Source organism: Panthera leo, chromosome D3, assembly GCF_018350215.1.
Source record: "Panthera leo isolate Ple1 chromosome D3, P.leo_Ple1_pat1.1, whole genome shotgun sequence".
In the NCBI taxonomy this organism is placed as follows: Eukaryota; Metazoa; Chordata; class Mammalia; order Carnivora; family Felidae; genus Panthera; species Panthera leo.
Window position 1 is genome coordinate 91,735,199 of NC_056690.1, and position 27,937 is coordinate 91,763,135.

Genomic DNA, 27,937 nt, shown 5'->3' on the forward strand with positions numbered 1-27,937 from the left:
TATATAATTTACGGTGAAGAGGAATGTAACCTCTTTCTCCAATCAGGTTTTCTTGTCTAAGAAAACCAAAAAGCATGCTGACTAGGAGATAAGCTGGTGATCTTTCAAGGGGGAATCAGAAGAGGTGGCCCTGGGCCCATTTGAAGAAAGACACAAGGACTGAGTTCAGGAAGACAGTATTATCTTACACAACAGCTTCTTCTGCAGGATATGAAAGTGCTTTATAAATATTAATTATCTCATCCACTCTAATCATATTGTGTGAGCCAAAAACATTCTAGACGGCCGGTTGCTCAGCCCACTGGGCTAAATATCTCAAGCTGTCTTTCACAGACTGTGATTTCCAACTCAAAGTATGCTCACCTCCTTGTTGTTTAGGGATGTGGTTGCGTTTATGAAGGATCCAGTCCCCTTTGGTTCTGCTTCTTTTACTCAACACCTTTGAATCGCTAAACGTTTCTGCCTGTGCCCCATTCCTTCCCCTTTTATACATGTTATTTTAGCAAAATTAGAAAACATAGATCCATGAAAATAAGGGTAAGCCACTTATAAGCTCATGATCATTAAAAATTACCAAGGATATTTGGTGTGTCTTTATCCCGAAGATTTTCTAAATACGTGGGATCATGCATTTTTATTTCCTTTAATATTGTTTCATATTCACTAATACCATTATTTTAGATGTATGTAATTGTTTTCACGTAATACGTATCATCACTTTTAACAGCTGAGTATTATTTCCCCATATGGAAGTGCCATCATTAAATTAATCCAACCCTTCCACCTAAAAACACAGAGGCTGTTTGCACATTTTTGCTGTTAGAAATCTGTCTCCAGCCCAGGAAATCAGCATGTTCTGTGTCCCTCCGAACTTTCTTGGTGGCCGAATAAGCATATGAAACTGCACACTCATATAAGTGTTTTGTTTTGTTTACAAAAATGGTACTGTACCCCGAACCTCACTTCTTTCACTTAAAAAAAATTATCATGAAAGTTCTTCTGGAGAATTCTTTAAATAGCTGCATGATATTTTACAGTATGAATATGGCACTATTTGTTCAGACATTTTCCTTGATAGCCATTCAGGCTATTTCTTGACGTCTGCCATACATATAATCCTTCACTAGACATCCTTGAGCATAACTGCCAGTGTATTCGGTGTTTAATTCCATGGCAGAATGGCAAAGAAGTGGGACCACTGATCAAAAGACACATTTGTAATGAGATCTGTTATGCACACCTCTTAAAGACATTCACACCAGCGTGTGGAAAAGTCCAAGCTGCCTGGCAGTTTCCCTCATACGGATGCTCCAGCCAGAAACATCTTGGATGTAAACATTCAGACAAGGAAACTGATGCTCAGAAAGGTACAGGACAAGTTCAGAGTCATACAGCTAAATTATTCTGAGTCAGGAGTAGCACCTACATCTTCCGATTCTCTGACAAGGGCTTTCTGCATAGCAATAAGCCTTTCTAGGGGGGATGGGGGTGTTGGTAAAGAGGAGAAAGAAAAGGTGTATCAGCTAAGCTATTGCTGTGTAACAAACTCCTCCAAAACGTAGTAGTTTAAAATAGGAGCCACCTATTTAGTTACCATTTTATGAGTCAGCAGTTTGGGCTGGGCTGGCGCCCTCACATCTATGCAGTCAGCTGTGAGTCAGCCGGGATGCCTCAGTTCTTCTGTGCTCCCTCATCCTGCAGGACACTTCCCAGGCTTGTTCTTGTGACGGTGGCCAAAAAAAGCACATTCTCACTTTGCCACATTCGATGGTTGGAGAGAGTCACGGGGCCAGCCCAGATTTGAAGGGTGATGAAACCGACTCTGCCTCTCAGTGGGAAGAGCTGCCAGGCCACACCGCAAAGGGCCTGCACAAAGGAACACGTAGACAGTAGGAGCCACACTTGCAACAATCTGCCAGGTTCTCAGGCTGATTAAGTCCCCCCCCCCCCCCCCCCCCCGCTTTCCAAGCAATTACTTTGTTATCATCTTGACACGGCCATTTGGAAAATCACAGCTCTGTAAGGGCATAAAGGTAGTAACATTTGTAGTGAAATCTCAGAGAGTTCTCCCAAGATGCCTGTGGCACATTTCAGGCACTGACATCCTAGGTCTGACCTCTTTCCGTTTTTAAAAATAGATTTGTCAGACAAAACAATTAAGCACTACGGCCGTTTTACTCTGTTTCTGTAATATGTTTGTTATACAGAACACTGCTAAAGTATCTTCTCTTCCTCCGCTGGAGGGCACTGCCGCTGTATGGGGCTTTTGTCTTTTATGTCTTTTTTTTGTGTGTATGCCTTTAAAAATATATATCTACATATATCTGTAATTTTCCATGTCACGCAGTAAACAAGTGAAGAGAAGGCCTTCACAGGTCATAAAAATAGCGAGCAATAAATAGAGTTACACACAGTGTGCTTCCTTTTGATATGCTAGCAGGAGTGTGTCCTTGGAGATGGGGGGTTGTGGACCAATGCCAAGGGGCCACACTTGCTGGGTTAATGGGGCCCCTGCGAACATGGCCTGTGGGTTCACAGACAGCCCCGCAGAGAGACTGGGGAGTGCCGGGGAGGGCACACCCTCTATATTTAGAACTTCTGGCTTCAGCCAGATATAAAATGGATTTCGGATGTGGGTTGAGGACAGGAAGGGAGGACACACACGCTAGTATTTCGCTTGTTCTTTCTCGAATCAGCAGCCTAGCATGGCGAGTGCTCCTGGGAGACATTCCCGTTTGTCTGTAATCGTGAACTGGGGTGGAACAAGGGGAAATGAAAGGGAAAGTCCATTGGCTGTTTGCGCTGGGCACTTTGTCACGTGTCTGAGCGTCCTCTGGCCCTGCATCAGGCAGCAAAGGCGCGTGAGCCCTGTCTTCTGAAGGACGGCACTGGGCGCTTCGCGTCACCACCTGTGGCTTTCACAGAATTTCACAGCGAGGCTGAGAGTGTTTAAAACAAGTGAAATAAGCATGCAGGGAAGAACCATGGATTTCAATAAAAAGTGCTTTGGAGACACTCTATACCAGAGATCCCTCTTCCAAAGGAAACAGGATACACGGAAAAGTGGAAGGAAACCTTATTGTTTACTTGGAGGTATGAAAAGAAATAGGTCAGTGATTCGTTTCCATAGTGACTATTATTGAAATAAGACAAACGGGACACCAATACTGATTTATTCTCCTATTCAAGCCCTTTTAAAAGATCACTTTAATCTGCGCTGGTTCTTGAATATAAACAAGAGAACCAAGTTATCTTTCACAATAAGGATCTTTTGCTACTTGCAAACGAGACTTTAAAAAACTTAAAATAGTCCAAATTTGTGCCACAGCAGTTTGTGGCCGTAACGTGTTTTGGGTATACGAATTGCGTTCTGGGCATTCGCAACTTAGCCCCAGTTCTTGAAGCGTCGTTTGTTCTTGCTTTCCCCCAGACTACAGGATGTTGATTTGTTGTTGGGGACTCTGCAGACACATGACAAGAGTTGAGGTTGTAAACATGGGCACGTAAGCCACACTCCCAGGTGACCAGTTTTAATTTGACCTTTGAATCCAAGAGCCAGCTCAGGTATGGTGTGGAATGCGTCTGTGTGCTGGGGAGCCCAATCATTCTGGCCATCTTAACCGTCACGACGAATCGTTGCCTGCGGGTGTCTTCTGAAGCGATCGACACCAATTTTCAGGAGAGCTGAAATGTCCCAATCAGCCACCTGGCGCCAGTTCGCTGGGCGTGTGTGGGTCCAGGTTCCTGGCTAAGGTGAGGTGAAGTAAACGAGGGCCGGGTCCATCCCGGCCACGGAGGCACGCCGTCCGGGAACGTGGGTCAGGAGGATCTTGTTCTGGTCACAGGTTTTCTGTCTGGACCACTTCCACGGCTCATCTCCTCACCTCTGTCAACCCGGTGAAAGTGGGTCAGTTCTCAGCTGAGGGACGTGGTTGTAGAGCCGTCTCGTGTGCTCCAGACTCCTGCGGCGGCATCGGTGGGAGGCTGTGCTGGGCAGGGGAGGGCCGTGTGTGCCGGGTTGAGAGTGTGCTTCTGTGTGTATGCCCGTGAGTGTACGCCTGAGTGTGCGCGAATGTGTGCGTGAATGCGTGTGAGTGCTGCACGTGAGTGTGCCCGCGTGCTCTCCGTGGCCTGTGGCACCTCAGCTGCGGTTAACCCTTAGCTGTCAGGGTCTCGATCTCCTCAGCGAATGACCCAGGATCATTCTTCTGCTCTGCCTTTCGGCAATTTTGCTTCTACTTGGTATCTTCACAGGCAGGTCAACAGGAGAAAAAGAAATGATAAAACGGGAGGGGGTGGAAGCTGAACCTTTGGGCTAAAATTAGGTGAGAAGATAATCAGCGGATCAGCAGACAAGCAAGGGGCTTAAGTGACCAGCTGCAGTTCCGCACTGGGTCAAGGATCCCATCTTTCCTGTTTCTCTAGCATGAATGTTTGTCAAACGTATTTTTCCTATACTTAAGCAATTATTATATTCTCCTAGCATAACAAACACTAATCCCAGAGCTCGTGGGAGATGAGAAGGCTATAATGGAATCGCACTTTGCAAAATAAAAACTCTGACCTATCGTACTGCAAAGCTAATCCTCTATTTTCAAGAATGGACACCACTCCATCACCTGAAGAGTAGCTCTGCCTCCTCTCTCCTTCACGTTATGGAACCAGAGGGAAGGCATTGCACTCTGTTCTCCTTGGAGCACTTCTAAACTGCACGGTCATGCTCCGAGGAGAGCCTCCTCCCCTTTCATACAATTAAGACTCTCGCAGACACAGTTCAAGTTATTAGAAATTTGTAAGCCAGGGCCGTCCAGCTCTTTTCTTGAATAGCTGATCCTGAAAAATGAGATCAATCATAATCCAACAGAGCGAGAGAAGCATATTTCTTTTTCTTGTTTGCTTTACTAGGAGTACATGCCAAGTTAGAAATCTACATAAATGAAATCTAAATTACTATTAACTTAAAGCACTAGACAACTCCTAAAAGTTCTTATAATCAGACCAGGCAGATCTACAACACCAGTGACCAAATTATAGCTATCTGGTGGTTTTCATGGTATTCCTAACTTTCCTAGTAAAAACAGTTCTGTTAAAAAGAATACGCTACTTTAAAAGAAAGCCAAAAAAAAAAAAGAGAGAGAGACAGAGAGACAGAAAGAGAAAGAGAGAGACTGGGCAGGAAGGAAGGAGGGAGAGTGAAAGAGAATCTGAGTTTACAGACCACAGAAAGCATGCTGCCCCTATTTACAAAAGAATCTTTGTTTACGAAAGAGTTAGTGGCAGATTCCTTTCAGTTTTACTTTTATTTCAAAACATGTTATGAAATTTCAGGACACTATAAAATATTACAACGTACACAAAAGTACAATTTTGCAATAACACCCATATCCACTACTTGGTTAAAAAAATCAAACCTCCCTTTTCTCTCTCCTCAGCCACAAACCCCTCTCTCAACAAAGGAAACCATTCTTGTGAGTTTCGTATCACCACATGTCACACTACGTATTTCTTCATACCTTTACAACACATGTATGTATCCTAAACAATTAATCATATTTTTACATATCTTAAACAGTTGTAGGATTGCTATTATACACTGACTTCATTTTATCAATAGCACTACATGTTTTCTTACAGGCTTTATCTGTTGTGAATGTGTTGCTGTACTTTATTCTGTTCTCTGTCAGACAGTGGTCCTTTGGGAAGGTACCACTCCGTCTAGCTACTATCCATTCTCCTGATGAGGCTTCTCTTCCAATGGAGCATTTAAAATGTTTTATTGAAGGGCGCCAGGGTGGCTCAGTCAGTTAAGCATCTGACTCTTGATTTCGGCTCAGGTCACGATCCCAGGGTTGTGGGATCGAGCCCCATGTTGGGCTCTGAGATAGCAGAGCCTGCTTGAGATTCTCTCTCTCTCTCTCTCTCTCTCTCTCTCTCTGCCCCTCCCCCACTCATGCTTGCTCTTACATGAGTGATCTGTCTCTCCCTCAAAAGAAATAAAACTTGGAAATATTTTACTGAAATCTCTGTTTTTAAACCCGGTTTTACTTGCAACTTCCCTATGCCTCAGAGGTACTTTTTCCATAACTTAGGCTTAAATCAATTTAAAAACGAAACAAAAACTATATTTTTCTGGCTATAAAACTAATACATGCCTATTTTAAAGTAAACATACAAGAACATAGTTCTCCACTTTAGCAATAACCACTGTGAACATTTTGGTGTATTTCTTTCCAGCAACTTTCCTGTTTTGGTTTTGGTTTTGGTTTTCACAAAACTAATGCTATCAGAAAAGGCAATTTCCCTCGGCACTAAAAAACTATGAAAACAAAAATGTAAACGATCGGAAGGTATTCCTGCCTGTACTGTAACGGTTGGGCATTTCGGTGATTCCAACATTTCACTTTCTTTTCATTTAACAAACGTTCAGTGAACATTTGCTCATGCTAGTCGGGGTAGAAAGTGCAGCAGTAACCGAGACACGACTTCATTCCTTACAGAACGTTAAATAAGAAACACAACTACACGAACCATCCCATGATTGCCACTGTGACCTGCACGTAAAGAACAAGAAGACAGAACGCTAGGGCACATGGGAGGCAGAAACCGGTCACGCAGGGTGGGGAAGACTCCACGAGGAGGAGAGGCGTGCAGGGTCGATTCAAAGATAAAGGAAGGCGGCTGAGAGTAGCGAGTGTGTACGACCCGTGGGTGGGTGTGTCTGCGCACCGGTGTGGCAGGGAGAGCGAGACGGGAGGCCAGGAGCAACTACGGACTGTCATGCCCTCGTGGGAGCCCATGTGCCCACACCTCTCCTACTTTTCTGGTTATGTTGTGAAGACAGCATCCCATTGTGAAATTACTGGACCACGATGATTTGAAGGAATCCTGTCTGTAGGATTCTGACACATTGGAAACAGAGTGTTGCTCAAGATTCTGCATTCTGGATGCCAACACCAAGGCGTTATCTCATGGCAACTGGCACCAAGGACGGAGCGATGCCGCGGAAAAGGTGGTAGCCTGGAAACGGTGTCGGCCTCAGGGCTGTGCTATTATTATCCTTCACTCTGTATCAGCTAAAGTGAGTGACTGTGAGAGACATGACGTGAAGAAACGTATTTGGTTACTTAAAACACACAGAAAAAAAAACGTATTATTAAAATAGCAAAGCTCTGTGGGTAGGGGTGGATTTTTGCAATTTGAGTCACGCGTGCACACGTGCACATACACACACATACACGCGCACACACACACACCTCTCAGGGATACACTGAAGAATTATCAGGGGCACCTGGGTGGCTCGGTCCATTAAACACTGGACTCTTGATTTTGGCTCCGGTCATGATCTCACAGTTTGTGGGTTCAAGCCCCGTGCTGGGCTCTGTGTTGATGGTGTGGAGCCTGCTTGGGATTCTCTCTCTCCTTTCTCTGCCCCCACCTCATACTCTCTCTCTCTCAAAATAAATAAACTTAAAAAGAAAAAGAATTATTAACGAGGACCTTGATGGGGTCAGGGAACTCCAAAAATTCACTGAACAGGAAAAATTTAATAAATGGGAAGACATTTCAGGAAAAGAAAGAGTATTACAAAGAAATTAATGATCTCAAAATTACTTTTTAAATTAAAAAAACTTCAATAATATTTTAAAGGGATTTTTTTGGTTAAAACAATTCTAAAGTTCTGAAGAAATAATGTTCAGTAACACCCAAGAAAATTGGCAGGAAAAGAAATCCACTAAAATAATTCAAAATATTGGGGTACCTGGGTGGCTCAGTCAGTTGAGCGTCCGACTCTTGATTTTGGCTCAGATCATGATCCCAGGGTCGTGGGATCGAGCCCCACATCCGGGTCCTAGCTGAGCACAGAGCCTGCTTGGGATTCTCTGTCTCTCTCTCTCTCTGCCCCCTCCCCCTCAAAAACAAAGGAAAAGAAAAGCAATTCTGAAATACTTCTTTCAATGGGTAAGGATGGGGTTGGGAAAGGGAGAAACAGAAGCCCCAAACCTTCAGTTAACCTATGTCTGCACTATTGTGATTAAAAATACAATAAGATACATCGGGCTCCGTGCTGACGGCTCGGAGCCTGCAGCCTGCTTGGGATTCTGTGTCTCCCTCCCTCTCTGCCCCTCCCCCGCTTACACTCTGCCTCTGTCTCTCAAAAATAAACAAACCTTAAAACAAAAGAATAATCAGAAATAAACTGGGAAAGAAGCAACGAAAAATAAAGGACAGCGTATAAAACAAGGAAACAAGTATTTAGATAAATATGCATCCGTGGTTGCTGTTAACGGTAAAAACATATGCTAAAAGGTAAAGATATTTGACTCCCCAAAATTTTAAACTTCTATGTGCCGGAAAAACATGTAAGTAAAAGGTAAGAGTCAAACAGGATAACTACGTGCTAAAATGTCATCGATGTTAACATTACACGTTAAGGATTCCTTACAAATCAAGAATGAGAAAAAACCCAATTAAAAAACACGCAAATAACATGACACATAGAGAAAGGAAAAACACAGTCAATAAATAGGTACGCACTTTTGGATTCTCCGATCAAGGAAATGCGTGTGGAAATAGTGACGAGGCTCTGGTGGCAGCGGAGTAACACGCCCAGCGCAGGTGTCCATTTCCAAGTCCAAGTCTTCTGTGAAATCACCGGGCACTCCTTCACGACATGACACCTTTCACCTTAGTGAAAACAAAGCAAGCAAATCTTGGTGGTCTCAAATAAGAAGGGGAAAAAAAAAAAGGTGCCCCATATTTAAAAATAACACCGAGCAGAACCCACAACCAAAGGTAACAGGGAACAGCTATCTGCACTGCTCAAGCCAGGTTAAAAGAAATCAGACCAAAACAAATACAACCCTGTCGTGACAACAGACTAAGTTGTGGGCCATGTTTTGAAGCGGTGGGCATCTGTTTCAGTAGGAGTCGATTCTGCTCTGGAGGGTGGACTCCAGCTGCCTCACCTGGGATGCAGGGGCCCCGTGAGACCCCACTGCAGGAAGGGCCCCTGGGTCCACCATATTCCTGGCGGGCTGACTTTTTCTACTCGCACAGTAAACAGCTCTGTCTCCTTGTGAACACAGCCACTTATAAGGGAGCCCCAGCTGAAAGGACCAGCTTTGGACAAATTTGTCTCTTATTCCAAAGTCTTTAAATATCTGTAGCTTTAAAAGAGGAAAAACTAAAGATGACCCATTCCTGCTTCTAAGGAAAAGAACGGAGTCTGCTCTCATTACAGTGAGACGCTACAATCAACACACACAGGCCTGTACACCCTACGCCTCTTTTTTCAGGTCAGGACTATACCCAATTAGCTCGTGATCTGAGCCAAAGAGCAGCAGAGGAAGCACGTATTCAGGGCTAATACGATGACGCGTGGCGCACGGGGCCAAGTGTTTGCACATGGGTTATCTCAAGTAACACATACAATCCCAGAACAGGATTCTGTGGGGACACAGGCTTGGGAAGCTCAGGCTCTCACGTGAGACTCTGGCTAAGAGGGAAGGATGACATAGGAATCCCAATTCCAGGGCCTCCCCAGGCCTGCTCCCTGCAGTCTTTCTGATCTGCTCTCCATGTCCGTGAACTGAAGTTTTACACATTCTCTAAGTGTCTTTTCGGCTCTAATATCCTGGAGCTGTCTGATTCAAGATGTGTACTCATCAGAAGCTCCAAAAAATCCTACGAGGGGGGCAGTCATATTTCCAAACTTAAGAGTCAGGATGTTCAGTCTGATACAGCACCTCTGTGCTACTCCCAGAATCATCTATCCATCTGGAAGGTGGAGGCCAAGTATTTCATTGTTTACGGAGATAACTGAAATAGAACATTTTAAAATGGGATGCCAGAGATGGTCTGGGGTACAGGGTGCAGGAGTGAGTACAGCGTGGACAGTAATGAAAGTTGAGAGGAGACTTGGTCTTTAGAGTTCTTGCTCCCATCTGTCCTCTTTCTTCAATTCTCTCATTTGGTGCCATGCACACCTTCTTGTAAGAGAGCTCTTCCAGGATGGTGTCCTATGAAACCTGTACTTTCAGATTAATTTCCCATCATCCAAACTCAGTAACTCGGATTCCTTTTCTTTCATTCCTCCTAACTCTCATTTCCAATGGTGTCTGACTGCTGATAGAGAAGAAGTGACTGGAATAATTCATGCTAAGGTGTGAATGGTCCATTGCTGACTCAGCTTGTGATCCCAGCTTGGCATTCTGAAGGAGTAGCTACTGAATCCAAATAGAATCTAACGGTCAGAGTTAAGGATTTATTATTCAGTCAAGTCTGAATAGTATACTATGTCCAAATAGTAAGCATATTTTTCTGCCCTGGCTCCCTTTCTACTGAATGGAGATGGTATTAATAGGATACTTTAAAGCTCTGATTTCCAAACTTCTGACGGTGCATATCAATCAGATACAAGAAAATGAGCACCTACCCAAATCATTTATTGAATTCACATACATATGTACAATCACTGCACCGATGTGCTGTTTACTGCAAACATAACTTTAAAAGGGTGCGATAAAACTAAATAATACATTTACACTATTTTATTTTCACTGTAGAAAATGTATATTCTTTTGCTCTCATTCCAACTTGTGTTTGGAGTACAAGTAGTAAGGAGGAATACGCTTCACACACGTAAATTATGCACGTAAATCACACACCAAACGCTGAAAGAAAACAGCCAGTGAGTACCTCCTCTCCGCATGCTTCACCGTGGGCACTCAGGTCACTTTTCATGGTTGTCTGTGCCTGCCAGACGTACACAGGAAAGGAGGGGCAGGAAGATGGGTGAGGGGATCCGTCTGTACAGTGTTAATAACGTCTGATTTTCTTCTTTGATCAAAAGAGATAAAAAAGTTATAATGGTTTCTTTCTGTAACCCAGTTAATCATTATCGTGGGGGTGCAGTCACTGCTCTGTGTGCCTCCGTTAACACAAGAGCAGGCTCGGATCCAAGTTTTGTGGAACTTGGGACTGTTACAGCTTCTGGGGAAAGGAAACCCTTTAAGAAAAAGAGCACACACACAAATCTTACTTTTGCAACTTCTTACAAACTCTGTGATCCTAGCAACACGGTCCTGGGTCCTCCCAGAGTGGCTCCCGGGATGATGGGAGAGGATTCTGGGGGCGGGGGGCCCAGCACCCCCAGCAAGGAGGTAGGAACTGGGTCTTCAGCAGACTTGAGGAGTCCTCTCTTTCAAACGAGGAAGCTTGGGAAAGAGGGCTTCTTTGCAAAAAGCTGCTTAGAGGACTGGAATTTAAATTTCTTTCCCTGCTTGGCTCCTCTTAATGGGCTTTCATTCGCAGCAAATCCTGCCTTCTGTGCTCAAATGTTCAGAGAGCAATCCCTGGAGCACAGGACAACTCGGAGGTCTGGCGCTGATAAGGACCCGAGCTCAAATGTTTAGATAACGTCAGAGCCCTTGGCCCTGGCTGCCGTCATTCTGCTCCCTCCTAAAAATATGAGCTGTGGTCTCAAGATAGTGGTGCTCCTGGCTCGAAGAGGAGGATGTACAGCTTTTTGGTAAAAAACATCCTGGAGTTACTAAAATAAGTCACAGTGTCAGCTCCTGCCCATTAAGGGGGCCCATTTTCCCTGGTCTTTGTGGGTGAGAAACTTGAGATGAAACTGGTCTTGCAGAAATCTCAGCCTGTCTCCCTTTTAAGGCGTTGTTTTCAATGCAAGATGGCAAAGGAAAAATCCAAGAGAAGGCCGTGGCTAACAGGACATTTACGGCCCTGAGAGCACTGAAATGCAGGAGGCGGGGTGGGGGGCGGGGCTGCACTTGAAGCAAGGGTTGCGAAGGGTTAAAGTGTGCACTTGAATGCGGTGGACAGTAGGGATGCCCAAAAGCGATTTCACTAAAAAATAAAGCCACAAATCCGTTTCTCCCCTCTCTCCTTACCCCACGTGGGCATCTGGCAGGACGGGCTGCCTCCAGATCGTTCTCTTCTTACAGGCCTGTCCTCGACGTCTCTCTTCCGTTTCTCTCTGCGGCTCCCACAGGCCCTCTGCTCGCCTGAACCCGTCCGCCCGGACGCCACGCGGGGCCGCCCAGGAGAAACCAGCGGCAGAATTCTTTGAAACAAAGACGTAACCGCGGACCCGCGGCTCCGAAGGCAGGCGAGGTACACGCCACGCTTACCCAGCATGCCTCGGGCGGCCTCAGGACTGGCTGGCTGCGGCCACGTGACTGGGCCGCTCGTGATCACGTCACGGGGCCGCGCACAAGCCCCGATCTGCGCCTGCGCGGGGAGGGGCCCCAGAGGCGGGAAGGCCCGGGGGCTGCCGGCCGGTTGCGGGCGGGGCTGGCCTGGTCGCGGGAAGAGCTTGCCGCCTGCCTGGTTTGGGGACCGATGCCCATCCGGCCCGCACGGCCTCGTCGTGCAGCCCGGGCGGAGAAGGCCTGCGCCTGCCTTCCTTCCTTCCTGACAGGTTAGGAGCGGATTTGGGGGCGCAGGGAGCCAGGCGTGCTGGAAAGAACCTAGAAGAAACCGGAGGAACCTTCTAGAATGTGTGTCTGAATGAGCTCTGGGAACACGGACCATACGGTAAGAATTCATCCAGATAAATTTTACTGTTTTACCTTCAACCCTTAAACCTAGCCCCGAGGAAGGAGGTAGGGCTTTTTTTACGGGGACGTCTGACGCACTCAGTGAAGGGTCACGCTGTGGGTCGGAGAGGACGGGAGGGAAGATCCAGCCCCGTGCCTTTGCACCGGTTGCACCGGCAGCAGGCCAGCACCCCCCCCCCCCCCCAAGGAGGGGAAGGACGAGGTCAGCAACCTCCCACGTTGCCGGGAACATTTACCAAGAACTCGCCTTAGGGGCAGGTGCCCTGCAGGAGGGGGCAGGCTGGACCCAAGCCGCCCTGCCACCCTGAGTCTCGCCTGAACCCCCCCTACCCGGACTCTGTCTGCATCCTGAGCCACTGCTCGTGAGCCACCAGATGCTAAGTGGCTTACACTGCTGGAGTCTCAACTTGCTCATAGATTTGTGGGGAAGTCCATGCCTACAGTGTAAACTCCTGGCCCCAGGGCCCCACTCGTAGAAGCATTTGGCAAAGGGGCCTGGAGCCTGTGACTGAGACACCACTGCCACCTGGTGGCCGCACACCCAAATTACAACTCCAGGGTTTATAGTTCCGGTTCTATTGTTTTCCGCAGGACCTCCTGGAAAAGTTGAAGATGTGAGCCTTGGGTTATGAAGCATTAAAACACGGAGGTGACAGGGGAAAGGAAGTAGTGAGTGTCAGGCCAGGATGGGGAAGTTGGATCATTTCTAGGGCTTCCGGATTCTGGGCTTCACAGGCCTGCAGCCCCTTAAAATGTTTGAAGTTCCCGCGATATCAAATGCACCCAAAACGAAGGAACTGCAACACCTGCCAAAGACAAGATATCAGTCCTGTGTCTTCTCTGTCGTTTGGGGTTGTCTGTTTTACTCTTTCTCTCCATCCGCATGTCAAGTTGCCTTTTTTGTTTGTTTGTTTTTTAATGTTTAGATGTTTTTGAGAGTGTGTGTGTGTGTGTGTGTGTGTGTGACACAGCAGGGGAGGGGCGGAGGGGGGGACAACCCCAAGCAGGCGCCACGTTGCCAGCCGTGGAGCCCAACATGGGGCTTGAACCCGTGAACTGTGAGCTCATGACCTGAGCCAAAAGCGAGAATCTGATGCTTAACCAGCTGGGCCACCCACGCACCCTGTCAGGTTGCTTTCTCTGAGAGGGTTTCTTCCGCCTAAACTGACACGTGGACGACACTGACCTGATTCCACGCTTGCATCCTTGGAGGCACTCTGGCCTGTGCCCTGGACAGGTCTGGAGGGAGCCTGACTCAGAGCAGAAAGAACCCAGCAGAGAATAGAATACTTCCTCCCACTCCAGAAAGGAGCAGTTCTCCAAGCCAGTGTCTTCCGTGTTGCAGAAAATCAGGTTAGACGATGGTCAATGAAGCTGACTAGCCAACGATGTCCACGAATAAACAGAGCCTCACGCTCCCGCCATTTTATACTTCGTTACTTCAGATGTCCCAAGGCCTGCGGTCTTACCCTTGGCGAAGCCGGTTTAGAGGAAGAGAGAGCCAAAGGGAAAGAAAGGGAACCGTGTCGTAGGTTTGGCTCAGCGCTCTCTGTTTTACCAAATCCTTAACTGCTGTGGGCCGAAAAACCGAGACGGAGAGAATTTATACGTGACCTAAGTTAGAACATAAGTCAAGTCAGTATATATCAAGGACACAACGTGACCTCGGATCTCTCTGAACACAAAGAAGGCTTTTACCAAGAGTATCTTCAGCATGTTGAGATTGTGGGCTGCTGTCAGGATGTCTGACTTTTTCTCTGCACCTCCGTCCCTTCTCAGATGTCCTTCTGATGAGCTTCCCATGAAACTGGAATGTTCTACTTCATCTCAAGAACTAAGAGTGAGGAAGGTTCACAGACAAGATTGCGTTAAATTCTTCTTGTCCCTTTTTCCCAGTATTACACGTGAACGGGTCCAGTGCGGAAGGAGGAAAGCCCAGCCAGGCCGCGGGATTTAAGGATTTTCAGCCTGTGGATTCAGGAAGTAGAAGTCTTAATTTTTAGAGCCGCTCTGTCAGGCACTTTACAGCTTCCTCTTCTAAGTGCTAAGTGCCATAAATCTCTGGACGGCCGGTCTCCAAACTCACATGTACACGGTCCTGCACACGAGCAGCAATGGCCACCGACACAAGTGAGTGACCCATAAATAAGGCGCACGTGTGGTCCTCGGCTGTCCCAGTCCACTGTCCATCCACAGGTGCGGCCCTGGGCGTCTGGGGCAGATGGCCGCACTTGCACACTTTCTGGGCACGGCGGCTGGCAGAAAGGGAGGCCCGATGCGACAGCACTGCTGCGGGCCTGCCTTCGTCCGGGTGCTTCTACCGTGCGGGCGGCCTTGACGACGTGTCATCCGAGAGTGGCCGTCTGAGGCTGGGGTCCCTGGGCAGCAGCCTCGGGGGGGAATTAAGGGTTGGCTCTGTGCGGGCCCTTGCCCACTGACGGTGATTTAACCACGTGAAGTGGCCCTCCCGAGGCTGTCTCTGTTGGCTCCGGGAGCGTGCGAGAGCCACTGTCTTAGGACCTGCTGCAGACTTGTCTAGGACTCCTGCATGAGGACAAGGTAAGCGGAGGAGGACCTCAAAAGAGAAGGTCGCATTGTACGGGGCAGGGGCCTGCACGTTTTTTTCTGCGAAAGGCTGGATAGTAAATATCCAGTTTCAACTACTCAGCTCCTCTGCGGCACGGAAGCCGCCACACGCTGTGCCCGAGTGAGGGGGCCCAGCTGCAGTTTGGTAAAACTTCATTTACCGAAAGAGAGGGTAGGTGGGATTTGGCGCCCAGGCCTACTTTGCTGACCCCCAGGATAGGAGGAGGAGCAGAAAGGCAGCCGGTAAGATCCAGACCTAATCCCTGTTCTGCCGCGTGCCAGATCTGAGACCTTAGATGTTACTTTTCTCTGAGCCTGTTTCCTCATTAGTAAAAGGGAGTTCACAGTATCTGCCCGTTAGACTTCTAATGATGCACGCAGAGCTCCTAGCGTACTACCTGGCACAGAGTGGGCAGGCGGTAAATATAGGGCTTTCCATCCAAGCACCCGCAGTTCTGGGGGGAGTCCGGCTGTAGGTGCCTCAGTGCTCTGTTGCCTTCATAGTCTTTGATGGTCCTCTTTTGCCTCATTTGTTGGACCTGGCTCAGAGCGAATGAAGTCTCTTTCACCCCATTTGTATTTTAAAAGTAGGTCTTTCCAAATTCACTGACATGTTATTTCAAACGGCCTGGCAGCATTCAGGGCTTTGTGGAGTCCCCTGGCAATTTTACTGCACCAGAACATTGCCTACCCTAAAATTTTTAAATTATGGTGGAATGCAAAACAGATGTACCAAATCTAGGGAGGACTAGAGCAACATTAATTTGTTCCTTGGGAATGCCCTTCATAAGCACGTTTTGGGGCAGACATTTGTGATAAGAGCCAGGCAATAAAAGATCCCAGCGTGTTCTAAACACTGCAATTTTTGCAATTTGTGTCAAAGAAAATTTGGAAGGCACAGATAACTGAAACAGAGCTGACTAAATTTATGGTTCAACCTTTCACTGAAATATCTGTGTTTGGAAGATGTCACTGATCAGAGAAATGAGAATGTGGGTGGAAAAAAATTAGTATTCAGACGGGTGGAGCTCTGTACTATGACACTGATCGATACTTAGTTATTTAGAATATGAACTGGGGCCAGGTTTCTGCTTGGGTCTCTTCAAGGTGGCTGGCTTCACGGTGCATTGCAAATACCAATGTGGAAACAGAGTACTAAACTTAAAGTAGTGTTTTCAGAAAAACTGTTTAAAAAAATTTTTTTAAAGTTTATTCTTAAATAGGTATAGAGACAGAGCATGAGCAGGGGAAGGGGAGAGAGAGGAGGAGACACAGAATCCAAAGCAGGCCCCAGGCTCTGAGCTGTTAGCACAGAGCCCCACGCGGGGCTCGAACTCACAGACCATGAGATCATGACCTGAGCCAAAGTCGGATGCTTAACCAACTGAGCCACCCAGGCGCCCCCAGAAAAGCTGACTTTTATATACAAGGTTGTGATTTTAAGCACACTGAGCTTCAAAGTAGGAAAAAAATACACGGATAGAGAAAAAGTGCAGTAGAGTAATACTTAGTGTGAAGGCCACTAAGATATTGGCCTGGGGCGCCCAGGTGGCTCAGTTGGTTAAGCATCTGACCCTTGGTTTCAGCTCAGGTCATGATCTCATGGTTTGAGTTTGAGCCCCATGTTGGGCTCTGTGCTGACAGCAAGGGGCCTGCCTGGGATTCTCTCTCTCCCTCTGTCTCATCTGCCCCTCCCCTGTTCAAGGTCCCTCCCTCCCTCCCTCCCTTTCTCTGTCTCTCTTTCTCTGTCTGTCTCTGTCTCTCTCTCTCTCTCTCTCTCTCAAAATAAATGAATAAACTTAAAAAAATAAAAGATACTGGTCTGAGAACTAGGCTGAGCCCACATTGTCAGCTATAATACATTACATCCTTGTGGGTCATATGATCCAGAAAAGAACTATTTGTGGCACAAGGAGAAAATTACTTCTTTCGGCAAATCTGAAATTTCATATCCCCCAAGATGTACTTGTTATACTTTTCCTTGTAAGAAATGAATCTGATCGAAATCTCTCTTGACCCTATAAAGTTATAATCTTCTGGGTAAAACTGACCTACTTTTTATCTAATTCTATGCTACCACTTCTATAGAAAACGAACTGTGCCAGACAAGAAACGCGTCCTGTGTTAGTGCAGTTGTACATCAAGACGTGCTTTCAAATCAGGACAAATGTTTGGCTTATGAAAAAGACGAATGGCTCACCAAGCCAGAATGTAAACATTTCCTGTAGCTTTGTTACTTACTAATAACTTGACGTTTTCTTGGTAGGTTTTTATTTTATAAACCAGAGAAGGAAACAGATTCCAATGGTACTAAATAGCAATGCCATGAAAGTTGTAATACCATGATGTCGATGATGCACCGGAAGGTTATGTCTAACTTTTTTTGGTAAAAAATAATAAAGAATGCATTTACTATATTTTGTTTTGTCCAAATGCAGTGGTTTGTGTGGTTGAGCTCATGCCATGTGTAAAATTACGTAGTGTTTTCAAGATTTGTATTTTGAAGTAATCTGCAATTAACAGCAAGTTTTAAAGATAGTGCAGAGAGGTCCTGTGTACCCGCACCCAGTTTCCCCCAACGGCTGTATCATATTTAAATATGGTACAATAGCAAAACCGGGAAACTGATGTTTGTAAGATGTGGGTGTGGGCATCTAACCCATTTTATCCCGTGTGTGTTTTCATGTAACTGCCACTGCAATCCAGATACAGAACGGTTCCCTTACCCAGAGCACTCTCTCTTGCCGTTCCTTTAGAGCCACACTTATGTCCCCACCCGCCACCACTCCTTATCTCTGGCAACCAGTAATTTGTTCTCTGTCTCGGTACTTTCATTGTTTCAAAGGTAAATGGAACTATATTTGTAAATGGAATCTCATGTCATGTAAATTTTTTATATTTTTTATAAATCAATATAATGTTCCTGCATATAGTTGGGCCTTGTTGTTTCTTTGGAAGTGTTAGGCCCATTGATTCAGCACTTCTGAGAAGGAAAGCCTGAGGCACAGTACATTTCTAATTGGTCTTTTGTCTCAAAATCCTTGGACTGGGATGGGGGAGGCAGCATCTCTAAACACAGTACAATATCGTGAGGTAGCCCACTCCCCCTTTTTGTTCAGATACAAAGGAAAGGTTACCAACCTGAAGTTACATAAGGGAAAAAATAGCCTCTGAAGATAGCAGTGAGAATCTGAGGGTAATGGCCCATTGTTTTCATAATTCTCTCAATTCTTGCAAAGAGGAAGGAACTCTTTCAATTATTAAGCTTCTTATTAAATTGAATGACCAGAAAACAAGTTAATGCTAATTGCGTCTTCTGGTTAGACCTGAAGTCTTGGCCATTGTTAACACCCCTCGATCATTCAGAATCATATCCATATAAGCAAATTAATATAAATCCTATTCATGTACATTTCCTCCCTCCATCTCTCTTTTCTTTCTCCCTTTCCCATCATCCATCTTCCTTAATTTTTTTCTCCCTTCCCTCCTTCTGTCGTTTTCTTCTTCCCTCTCTCCCTCCATCCTTCTTTCCTCCTCGTTTTCTCTCCATTGTATTTTTGTCCAATTTGCCTTTTTCCCCCCAGAATTGCCCTTAGTTCCACAGTCACTAACATTTCTTAGTCCCAAGGGTAGGGAGAGTCACCTAGCCCAGTGCTTCTCAAACATCAGCGTGCCCACAAATGACCTGTGTGTCTTGTGGAAATGTGGATCTTATCTCAGGAGCTCTGGGGCAAGCCTGGGAATCTGCATTCTTGACAGGCTCCTAGTGTGTGGACCACACAGAGAGCAAAGACGGATGATGAGACCTTCCCCCACGCCAGCACCCTTGTGATGTTCAAACACTATTCCTTTCCCTTCGGTGTGGAGAAGGCACCAAGGAGGTGGCTGGGCAAGAGTGGTGAGGTTTTGCGTTGCGGTGGTGTTTGGAGCTGACGGCCAAGAAAGAATTCTCGAAGACATCTTTGGTGCAGGCATATTGTATTAAAGCACGGGGACGGGACCCGTGGGCAGAAAGCGTTGCACTGGGGTTGTGAGGAGTGACTGGTGATATACTGTGGGGTTGGGGGAGGGAAAGGCACAAGGGAGGCCTCCAGAAGGACTTTCATGTGCTAATGAGGACTCCTGAGATACCTGAGGCCCAGGGATTGGCAAACTGGGGTTGTTTTTCCCTCTCACAAAGCGTTGTCCTTAAGACAGTAGGGAGTTTCTGGAGATGAGGCTATTGATAAGATTACCCTTTTCTTATAATTTGTTAAGGTATTTGTAAACTGATGGAGAATCTTATCAGTTTGACCATTTGTTTTCTGTCCTTCCCTTTGTCCTTGGACTGCCAGGAGCGCCTGAGGACTATCACACTGGTCCCACCTGGGGGTGAGGGACGTGCCAGCTTGTACTTTGCCCTCAGCCTGCCTTATGGTCCCTCATCAAGGTGCGGTGCGGGGGGAGGAGCTGCAGAATTGGGGGGATGTGAGGGCAGAGAAGAAGTAGCCTTTGGAGGGTGCGCCAGTGTGAGGCAGAGGAGGGAGCATCTGGCTGGTTTGCTTCTCTCCGGGGTAGGAATCCAGCAGGCGACTGGCCGAGGGGATGAAAGGAACAGCCAGGAGACGAGGCCTTCACGGAACTCTGGGTGGGGACCCCGGGGCGGTCTCTGGGCTCCCACGCTGCCAGCAGGTTGGTGGTCTCCACGTGTGCACTTCCCATTGTTAACTCTTCTAACCATTCCCGGATCCCTCCGTGGGACCCACAGACATCCAGTCGAACCATCTTTGAGGAGTTAAAGAGACATCTTGTCCATCGGGATCAAGAGTTTCTCCATTTGAATGCAGACCGCCCTCCACGATTCATGCTGAGGTCACTCAGAGAAAAAGAAGGAAGACTGAAAAATCCAGCTGACTGTTGCCAAGGGAGGTATCAGTGAGCCACCCGGTGTGACCACCACAACTTCGGCATGAGTTTCTATTGACTCAGCACTTGGTTTTCTTCGTGCTGCTTGGATTATGCTGTCAAAGGCCAGCCCCCCTGTGGCACATCCAAACTGGTGGCAGCAGGCACAGCCTGTGACATTTCAAGTCCACGTGACAGAGCAATACTTAAACTCCGGAAATAGAAAGTTGTCTGGACGACACCCCTTTCCCGTCGATACAGTGATAGCGTCTTACGTTTCTTTACCGTAAGACTTCATATTCGCCTTTCTTCATATTAACAACACAACCGTGTTGTGGTTGATGCAGTTTGCAAATGATTATAAAATAAACGCATGCTATAATGATTATTTTGCTCTTTTTATTATCCCGATAGTAAATCTGGGCCATTCTTGACTGGTGCAGTAGGAACCGGGCAAGATGAAGAAGGCGCCAACATTTGCTCCTTTTGGCTGCTCAGGATCGGTGCTCATGAGGCCAAGACCCCAGGCCGAAATTTGTTTGTTTGTTTGTTTAACTTTTTTAATGTTTTTTTTTTTTTTAAAGGAGAGAGACACACAGAGCGTGAGTGGGGGAGGGGCAGAGAGAGAGAGAGGGAGAGACACAGAATCTGAAACAGGCTCCAGGCTCTGAGCTGTCAGCACAGAGCCCGACGTGGGGCTTAAACTCACAAACCGCGAGATCATGACCTCAGCTGAAGTCGGACGCTCAATCGACTGAGCCACCCAGGCACCCCCCACCCCCCAGGCAGAAATTTCTTATGGGTGCTGTTCCCGTGTTTTCTGGGACAGTTAGAATTTCAGATACTCTGTTTTGTTATTTTCATCCATTCAGGTTTGTCAGGTGTGAGTGTCCGTTTGTTATAGGACGTCTTCTCTAAGGATGCGTGCCCCTGGCAGAGGGGCCCGTGGAGAGAGTGTAGACAGATCAAAGCAAGTCTGTCCTGAACAACTTCAGGGACGTCCCAATGGTGTATCCATGGTGCCATCTTCTCATGTGAGAGAGAAGTTTGCAGGAACGTGTGGGTGAATGGTATATTTCAATAGTAAAAAGTGAAGTAAACAAACACTTGGATTCTGGGTGCTGGGTTTTTTGGTGTTCCTTCCAATATTTTTGAACTTAATTCTGGGACACAAATTACTTGGAAACGTTTGATCCTTTTGGGTCTTGCTTTGAAGCATCGTTAGGCTGAACGGAAAGAGTGCCTGGTTCAGGGCTAAGGTGCCTCGCTTCCGGGATGGTAGCCCCAGAGTAGGCTCAGTGCCCCCTGCACTGTGGACACGAGCCAGTCCCCACTGTGGGTGAGCTCCGGGAATCTTCCGTCCCGTCCTTTCCAGTGGTTCTTTCTGGGCCTCACCTGCGTGTGCTCGTCAGTACCCCGCTGAGACCGTGAGGTGGGGCCTCCACACCAGTGTGTGTGTCTGTCCTCTCTGCCACTCTGACCTGGGAATTCTGTGCCTCAGTCTCCCCGACTTGGCATCAGGAGGACCGCTGGGCGCTGCTTGGGCTCTCCCTCCTGGCACTGTGGCCACCCTGTCTCTTCAGGCAGTGAGCCGAGGGCAGTGGTGGGACCCACCTTCGCGTACAGATCTCTGCCCCGTGATGCTTATCGTCCAGGGTCCGAAAACCCTTGTTCTGTGTGTCTCGTCCAGGTTCAACGGGGAGGCTGTACCTGGGGCCCGGGGCTCTGTCCCAGAGAGACGCTGCCCTGCCAGTTCCACCCTCGACCCGCTCAGGACCATCCATGTCTCATTCTTTCACTCTTCTCTTTTCACCTTGCTGTGGTTCCGCTCGATTCTGCGGTGTACCACGTGCCACCGAGCCCCACGGTGAGGACACGAGTTAGCCAGGCGTGGAGCTCATGTCCACAGGTACCAGGATGGGCACAGAAAGGGCCTGTCTTCCCGGGGCTCCGAGTCCAGCCTTGGGGAGTGAGTTTTGGGGGAGGGCCAAAGAAGCAACAGTAAGGACTCCAGTAGACACCCAACCAAACCGTAACCGGATCGTCTTACAGAAGAGTTGTGCGCAAAGTGATAGAGCCTGCGAGGAAAGGAGTGAAAAGTTCCGGGAGGACAGGCACGCCAGGGACTGTAGAGGGCCTGGGGGTTTAACAGCAGTCCCGACAAAAACCCGGGAGTGATCGAATCTGGCCGTACCCATCCCCGTGTCCCCTGCTCTGGCAGAGTTACAGAATGACCTGTGTCCTCAGCTGTACGCGGCAGCCCCGTGCGGCGCTCCAATGAAGCCGAGGAGTCAACCTTCCCCGGGTCTGTATCCAAATGCTGACATCTTGCCGGGTCCCAGGTCGCCACGTGGCGCCACGGGCATTGGCCCGCAGCTCCAGGCGCACATGGAGAGGAGGCTGGCAGGGGGCTCCTGGCCGCTGACTCTCCCACTTGGGGGAGGGAGACGCGGCCGAGCCTCTTTGTCCCCAAACCCGGCCTCGTGAACGCTCCGAGTTCGGGCCCACATGATGAGCGGCCGTCCTTCTCTGTGGATTGGTGGGGGCTGGCTTGAACGTGGGGGTGGGGAAGGAGCTCAGGTGGTCTCTCCTGCACGGGGCAGCAAGGGAAACTGAGGCTGAAGAGTACAAGTTTGCTAGAGGTCCAGGGAGGAAGTGAACGAGCACCCACGTGGAGCCGTGACCTCATGAGAGAAATGAAAAGGTGGCCCAGAAGCAAGGGTTGTCTCAGTGCTGGGGCGGCTCACCCCCCCGACTCTGCGCCGGGGCTGGAAGTCAGGGTCAGGGTGCCGGCAGGTTGGCTGTTCTCGGGACTTGTGAAAGACCGTCTGCTTCGTGCCTGTGTCCCAGCTTCTGACCGTCTCCCGTGACCCTGGGCTTAGACAGGCTCCCTGACCTCTGTCTTCTTCACGTCTGTGTCCACAGTTCCTCCTTTAGCAAAGGCACCGGTCATATGGATTAGGGCCCACTCTAGTGATCCTATTGAGACTGGATCACCCCTGTAAAGACCCTGTGTCCAAATAAGGTCACATTCTGAGGTCCTGGGAGTTAGGCCTCCAACATATCTTTCCTGAGGGGCTCAGGAGACAAAATTCAACCCATAATGGAAATACAAGAAAAGCGTGGGATCTACAAGAAAAGACTGGTGTTGTGGCTTCAGAGACGAGGCTGAGAGGTTTAGAGGTTGCGGAGAAGGCTCCAGAAATCACCAAAAGCCCTTAAGCAGAAGAATGGCAAGATTGCATCTGTGTTTCAGAGAACAGCCCTGTCCTGAACAGAGGAGGCTGGAGCAGGGATAGCAGATCAGAGGTCATTTCACCGTGTAGACCCTGATCCGATGCCGAGGGCCCGGAAATGGGCAGTGGCAGTGGGAATAGAAAGCAGGGTGGCACGTATTTTGAGAGAGATTGGATTGGATTGGATTGGATTGGATTGGATTGGATTGGATTTTTTTGATTCTGTTCTATTCTATTCTGTCTTGTCTTATGCTTATTTTTGAAGGAGAGGTAGAGCATGAGTGGGGAGGGGCAGAGAGAGAGGGACACAGAATCCGAAGCAGGCTCCAGGCCCCGAGCTGTCAGCACAGAGCCCGATGTGGGGCTCAAACCCATGATCCGCGAGATCGTGACCTGAGCCGAAGTCAGACGCTCAACCGACTGAGCCACCCAGGCGCCCTGAGAGAGATTTTAAAAGCACGATAACTTTGTCTTCACCAAAGATGGCGAAGGTGGGCTGCCCAGAGGTGAGACTTCGGGGGTTCCAGGAGTGGGGGGCTTGAAGTGCAATCGCAAAAACATGCCCTAAGGCCCAGGGGAGACAGGCAGAGGAGAGAGATGGGATGCATGGTGAGGACAAGCAGAGCCAGGAGGGTGAGAGCTGGCTCCCCCTGGAAGGGCTGCAGGAGGTGAAATAGAGACCGTGCTCCCGGGTCCTGCTAGAGAAGGGGCGGTGTGAGGTGAGGACTTAGTTTAATGTCCCTGGAAGTGCTGCGTTTTGAGGACACTTTTTGGAAGTCACACAAGTTGTACCCCAAAATAATCTGAAGTGTATTGTGAGCATTAATTTGATGTGGTAACCTGGTTGGGTTGTGGCCCAGATATCTTCTGAATGTTCTGTGATGGCATTTCTCAGATAAGATTAACATTTAAGTCGTTTAACATTTGATAGACTTTGAGTAAACCAGATTTCCCTGCACTGTGTGGTGGGCCTTACCTAATCAGTTGAAGGCCTAAATGGGAAAAGACTGAGCCTCTGAAAAGAAATTCTGCCAGCAGTTGGACTCAGCCTGCAGCATCAACTCTTGCTGGGTCTCCAGCCTGCCGTCCTACCGCAGATTTTGTACTTCCCAAACCTCACAATCATGTGAGCTATTTCCTTAAAATCACTACCTGTATACATACACTACCTGTTGGTTCTATTTTTCTAGAGAACCCTAATACACACATCATCTCGGTTGCTTTTAAATGTAGTTCTGTTTCCTCAGCCCAAAATGTGAACATGGGTTAGAAGTTGTTAAAAAGCAACATTTAAAAAAAAACAAAACAAAACAATACATTAAAAGTATGTTTTGGGTCGTCACGTCTTCTTTGTCTTCCTGTAGTTACAGATGCTCCCCCAGCGGAGGCCCAGGATCCCAGGGAGAGGGCGAGAGCCCTGAGCTGCTGAAGAAATCCTCTGGTTGAGACGAAGGATCTGTTCTCCGCGCACCCGACTTGCTCACTCACTGAGGGCAGAGTTGGCCGAGGGTCGGCACGTCCAGCTGCCGTCTTTGACCTCTGCCTGTCCCGGGAAGTAGGCAGAACGCAGCGAGTGGCCGTGGCGTTCAGCTCCTCTCGCTGAGTTTCTACGGAGAGGACCTCAGAACGAGGAGGAAAGGCAGGTACGTCATTTGGAGAAAGGACACGGTCACACCGGAGACGCAGTGAGCCTACCCAGTGAGACGGTAAGTGGGACGGTAGAGCGCACGCACAGCGAGTAAAAGTACCTCCCGGGCCTGGCCAGTAGGAAGGGCTGGACAAGGTGCTGGAGACAGAGCGGAAGTGGACACCACCTCCTGAGGAACGTGTCCTCCCTCAAGCCGGGTGAGCCGTGTAGACCAGACGTGACCATCACGTGTGGACCAGACGTGACCATCACTAGCTGACTCTCCCCTTCACGCTTGGATCTAGGATAGCTGGCACCCACTTGAAAAGTACAAGGAAGCTACTAGAAAGATTAGAACTCTTCGCACTTCCATTTGGAACAGTTTTCAGGTGTGGTGATGATTCGTTTATTTTGTCTTTAAATTCCTGGTAGTTTAGAAAAATTCGGGGAAACCTGGCAAACTAGTCACAATCAAGTAGCGCGTGGACAAGCACGTGGTGACAGTGCAGCCGTAAGACCTGAATTTTAAAAGTCGCCTCATACTCAGCTGTGCGCACAGCCCCGTCCAGAGCCCTGGACATCCACTTATGAGCCCTGAGGTGCCAGGGTTACTCGTTTCTTCCCTTCCGCTCACGTGACTTTTCTTCAGCGAAGTGTATGCAATTGTAGTAAGGAAACATCGAGTGGATTACAGAAGCCGGAAGCATTAGAAAGGAGCTCCCTACAATGGGCACCGTTCTGCATAAACACACACACGACCGCTTCTGCACCCCAGAAGGAGGCCCCTCGTGGCTGGCGTGCTCTGGAACCCTGCTTCTGGAAGTTTCCCCATCACGGATCTGTCCGCAGCAGCGTTTCTGTGCACCCCGGCTGGGCAGCCCAGCGTCGGGTCGGACCCGGACGTGTGGCGCAGACAGTGTTTACGGCTCGAGGTGAGGTCTCTGGTGTGGCTGCGGCCACTTTGAGTCTGGGCCGTGACAGATCTGAGAGCAGAATTAAAATCGCGGATCCCCGGCCTGTCCGGAGGCCTGTCCTGGGCCTCCAGCCTGCCTGGGTGAGGGTGACGCCCTGGCCCACACAGTGGCCTCCGAGTCAAGAGGCGTGGCGGCCCCTTCGCGGTAGTTTCTGGCCCAGATTTTCACCCGAATTGAGCCGGTGCTCCTGTGTCTTCATGAAGTGCACCTGTGTGGGGGGTGTGGCCGGCAGGCTCTCCCAGGGTGTTGCTGTGGTTGGTAGTGAACAGTCCTGGGGGCCTGTTCCCGCGTGGGTCTGTGGGTTGCCTCGCCTGGCCTGGCGGAGGTGCGGGAGAGCCAGGCCGTCCGCGCAGTGCTCTCGGGATTTGTTGGACTCAGCCCGTCAGATCTGGACATTGACCGGGGGTTTTAACTCCTAAGAGGTAACAGACGGTCCCGAAAAGGGTCCTGTGAACAAGCCTTCTGTACTGAGGTCCTGGTGCCAGCGGAGGTGGAGGGGACCCGGTAGCAATGTGGGCTGAGGGTGTGATGGCTTGGGGGGTCCCCTGCAGACAGAGTCCTCCATCGGGGGCACTTACAGGCACAACCCTGCATCGGGGACACGTGAGGACACATCTGTCCATCATGGGCACCTGTGGGCCCGTCTCTCAGTTGGGAGCTGTGACTGGGGGTTCAGACGTGGCGTGACATCTATGTCCCTCTCTCCCAGGACCACACGTGTGGGATCATGCTCTGTGGTAAGTTTACTCAAAATTTAGGGTTGCATAGATGGGATTTCTCCTCCGTCTGAAAATACCACGGGCAGCACGAACACTAGAAACCTTTGTTAACCTAGTTTACTCGGAGATACCACTTTGTTGTAAATGTTCCCAGTTTTAAACAGGCGGTCCTCTTCTGTATTTGGGAGAAGGTTTAAGTTCGTATGCGAACCAACCCCTGAACAAGTGCACAGCCCTGCTTGCTAAAGCGTGTGGCCCACGTGGTCCCCCCCCCCCCCACGCCGTGGAGACCTCCGCCAACAGGTAGTCTGTTCCCCGGGACACCAGCGGTCTGCCTTCCAGGGGGCGCCTCGGGGCAGGTGGTCCTTCTCGTCACCCGGCCGCCTGCCTGAAGGTCCTTTTGTGGTTGGGTAGCTGTTGCTCACACAGCAGCCCTCAGAAATCGGGTCCGCTTTCTTCCAGAGGTTTAAATGCAGCACAGCTCAGCAGCGGCCCACCTGCGGCCCCTCTGAGGACATTTGGACTGATGCCATCACTAATGTGGCTCCCATGTAGGGCTGGGCCAACTCAAAATAGCTTAACATATGGACGCCTCGTGATGAGCCTGTGAGGTTAGGAGGTGGGAGGGTTGGGCACAAGTAGTCGCGAGGGGAGAAGGTTCCAAGAGAATCGTAAATCATTATAATCTTTTGAATAAGTGACGTGTTGTTCTCTAGGTTGGTGTGAACATTAAGTGACAACCTCAGAAATAATAAAAGCATTTCATTTCCCTTTTCTTTTTTAAGTGCTTTTTTTTTTAAATGTTTATTTAATTTTGAGACAGAGAGAGAGCATGAACGGGGGAGGAGCAGAGAGAGAGAGGGAGACACAGAATCCGAAACAGGCTCCAGGCTCTGAGCGGTCAGCACAGAGCCCGACGCGGGGCTCGAACTCACAGACCATGAGATCATGACCTGAGCCGAAGTTGGGCGCTTAACCGCCTGAGCCACCCAGGCGCCCCATTCATTTCCCTTTTCTAATTTGGAATTAGGATTGAAAACGTTTTTAGGGCATAAGACACGCTCAGCGAGAGGTCTGTACGCAGCTAGTCTACCTTGAGGGGCTCCTGCGTGGTGATGTTTGAGCCCAGAACAGCCGGTCCACTTGGTCAGGAAGCACCTCCCTCAGTGAGCACGCATCCTGCTAGAGGCCCTTCCTGTAGGGCATGTCCCGGACCTCCCTCTCAAAACGCGAGTGTCTCCTCGGGCAGGCTGTCATACTGTCGTCAGCATCGTTGCTACCTCACCATGACTTGGCAGATGGCTTTTCAGGCTGTCGGTTCTCTGGGAAC

At 48.7% G+C, this 27,937-nt stretch overlaps 2 long non-coding RNA genes across 8 annotated transcripts; one reads left to right on the forward strand and one right to left on the reverse strand.

Moving 5' to 3' along the window:
- Nucleotides 1–5,943: 5,943 nt before the first annotated feature.
- Nucleotides 5,944–12,159, reverse strand: LOC122203932. 3 transcript variants are annotated; one of them, XR_006195405.1, is made up of 4 exons: nt 11,913–12,159; nt 10,699–10,755; nt 8,536–8,685; nt 5,944–7,086 (listed from the first exon to the last, which is right to left on the reverse strand). It is a non-coding gene; the product is annotated as an uncharacterized LOC122203932 (long non-coding RNA). The 3 variants fall into 3 exon arrangements; XR_006195406.1 differs by having other exon boundaries at nt 10,699–10,839; XR_006195407.1 differs by lacking the exon at nt 10,699–10,755.
- Nucleotides 12,160–12,301: 142 nt separating this feature from the next.
- Nucleotides 12,302–20,417, forward strand: LOC122203809. 5 transcript variants are annotated; one of them, XR_006195349.1, is made up of 5 exons: nt 12,302–12,558; nt 13,173–15,140; nt 18,927–19,065; nt 19,502–19,596; nt 19,725–20,417. It is a non-coding gene; the product is annotated as an uncharacterized LOC122203809 (long non-coding RNA). The 5 variants fall into 5 exon arrangements; XR_006195352.1 differs by having other exon boundaries at nt 19,915–20,417; XR_006195348.1 differs by having other exon boundaries at nt 19,502–20,417.
- Nucleotides 20,418–27,937: the final 7,520 nt, after the last annotated feature.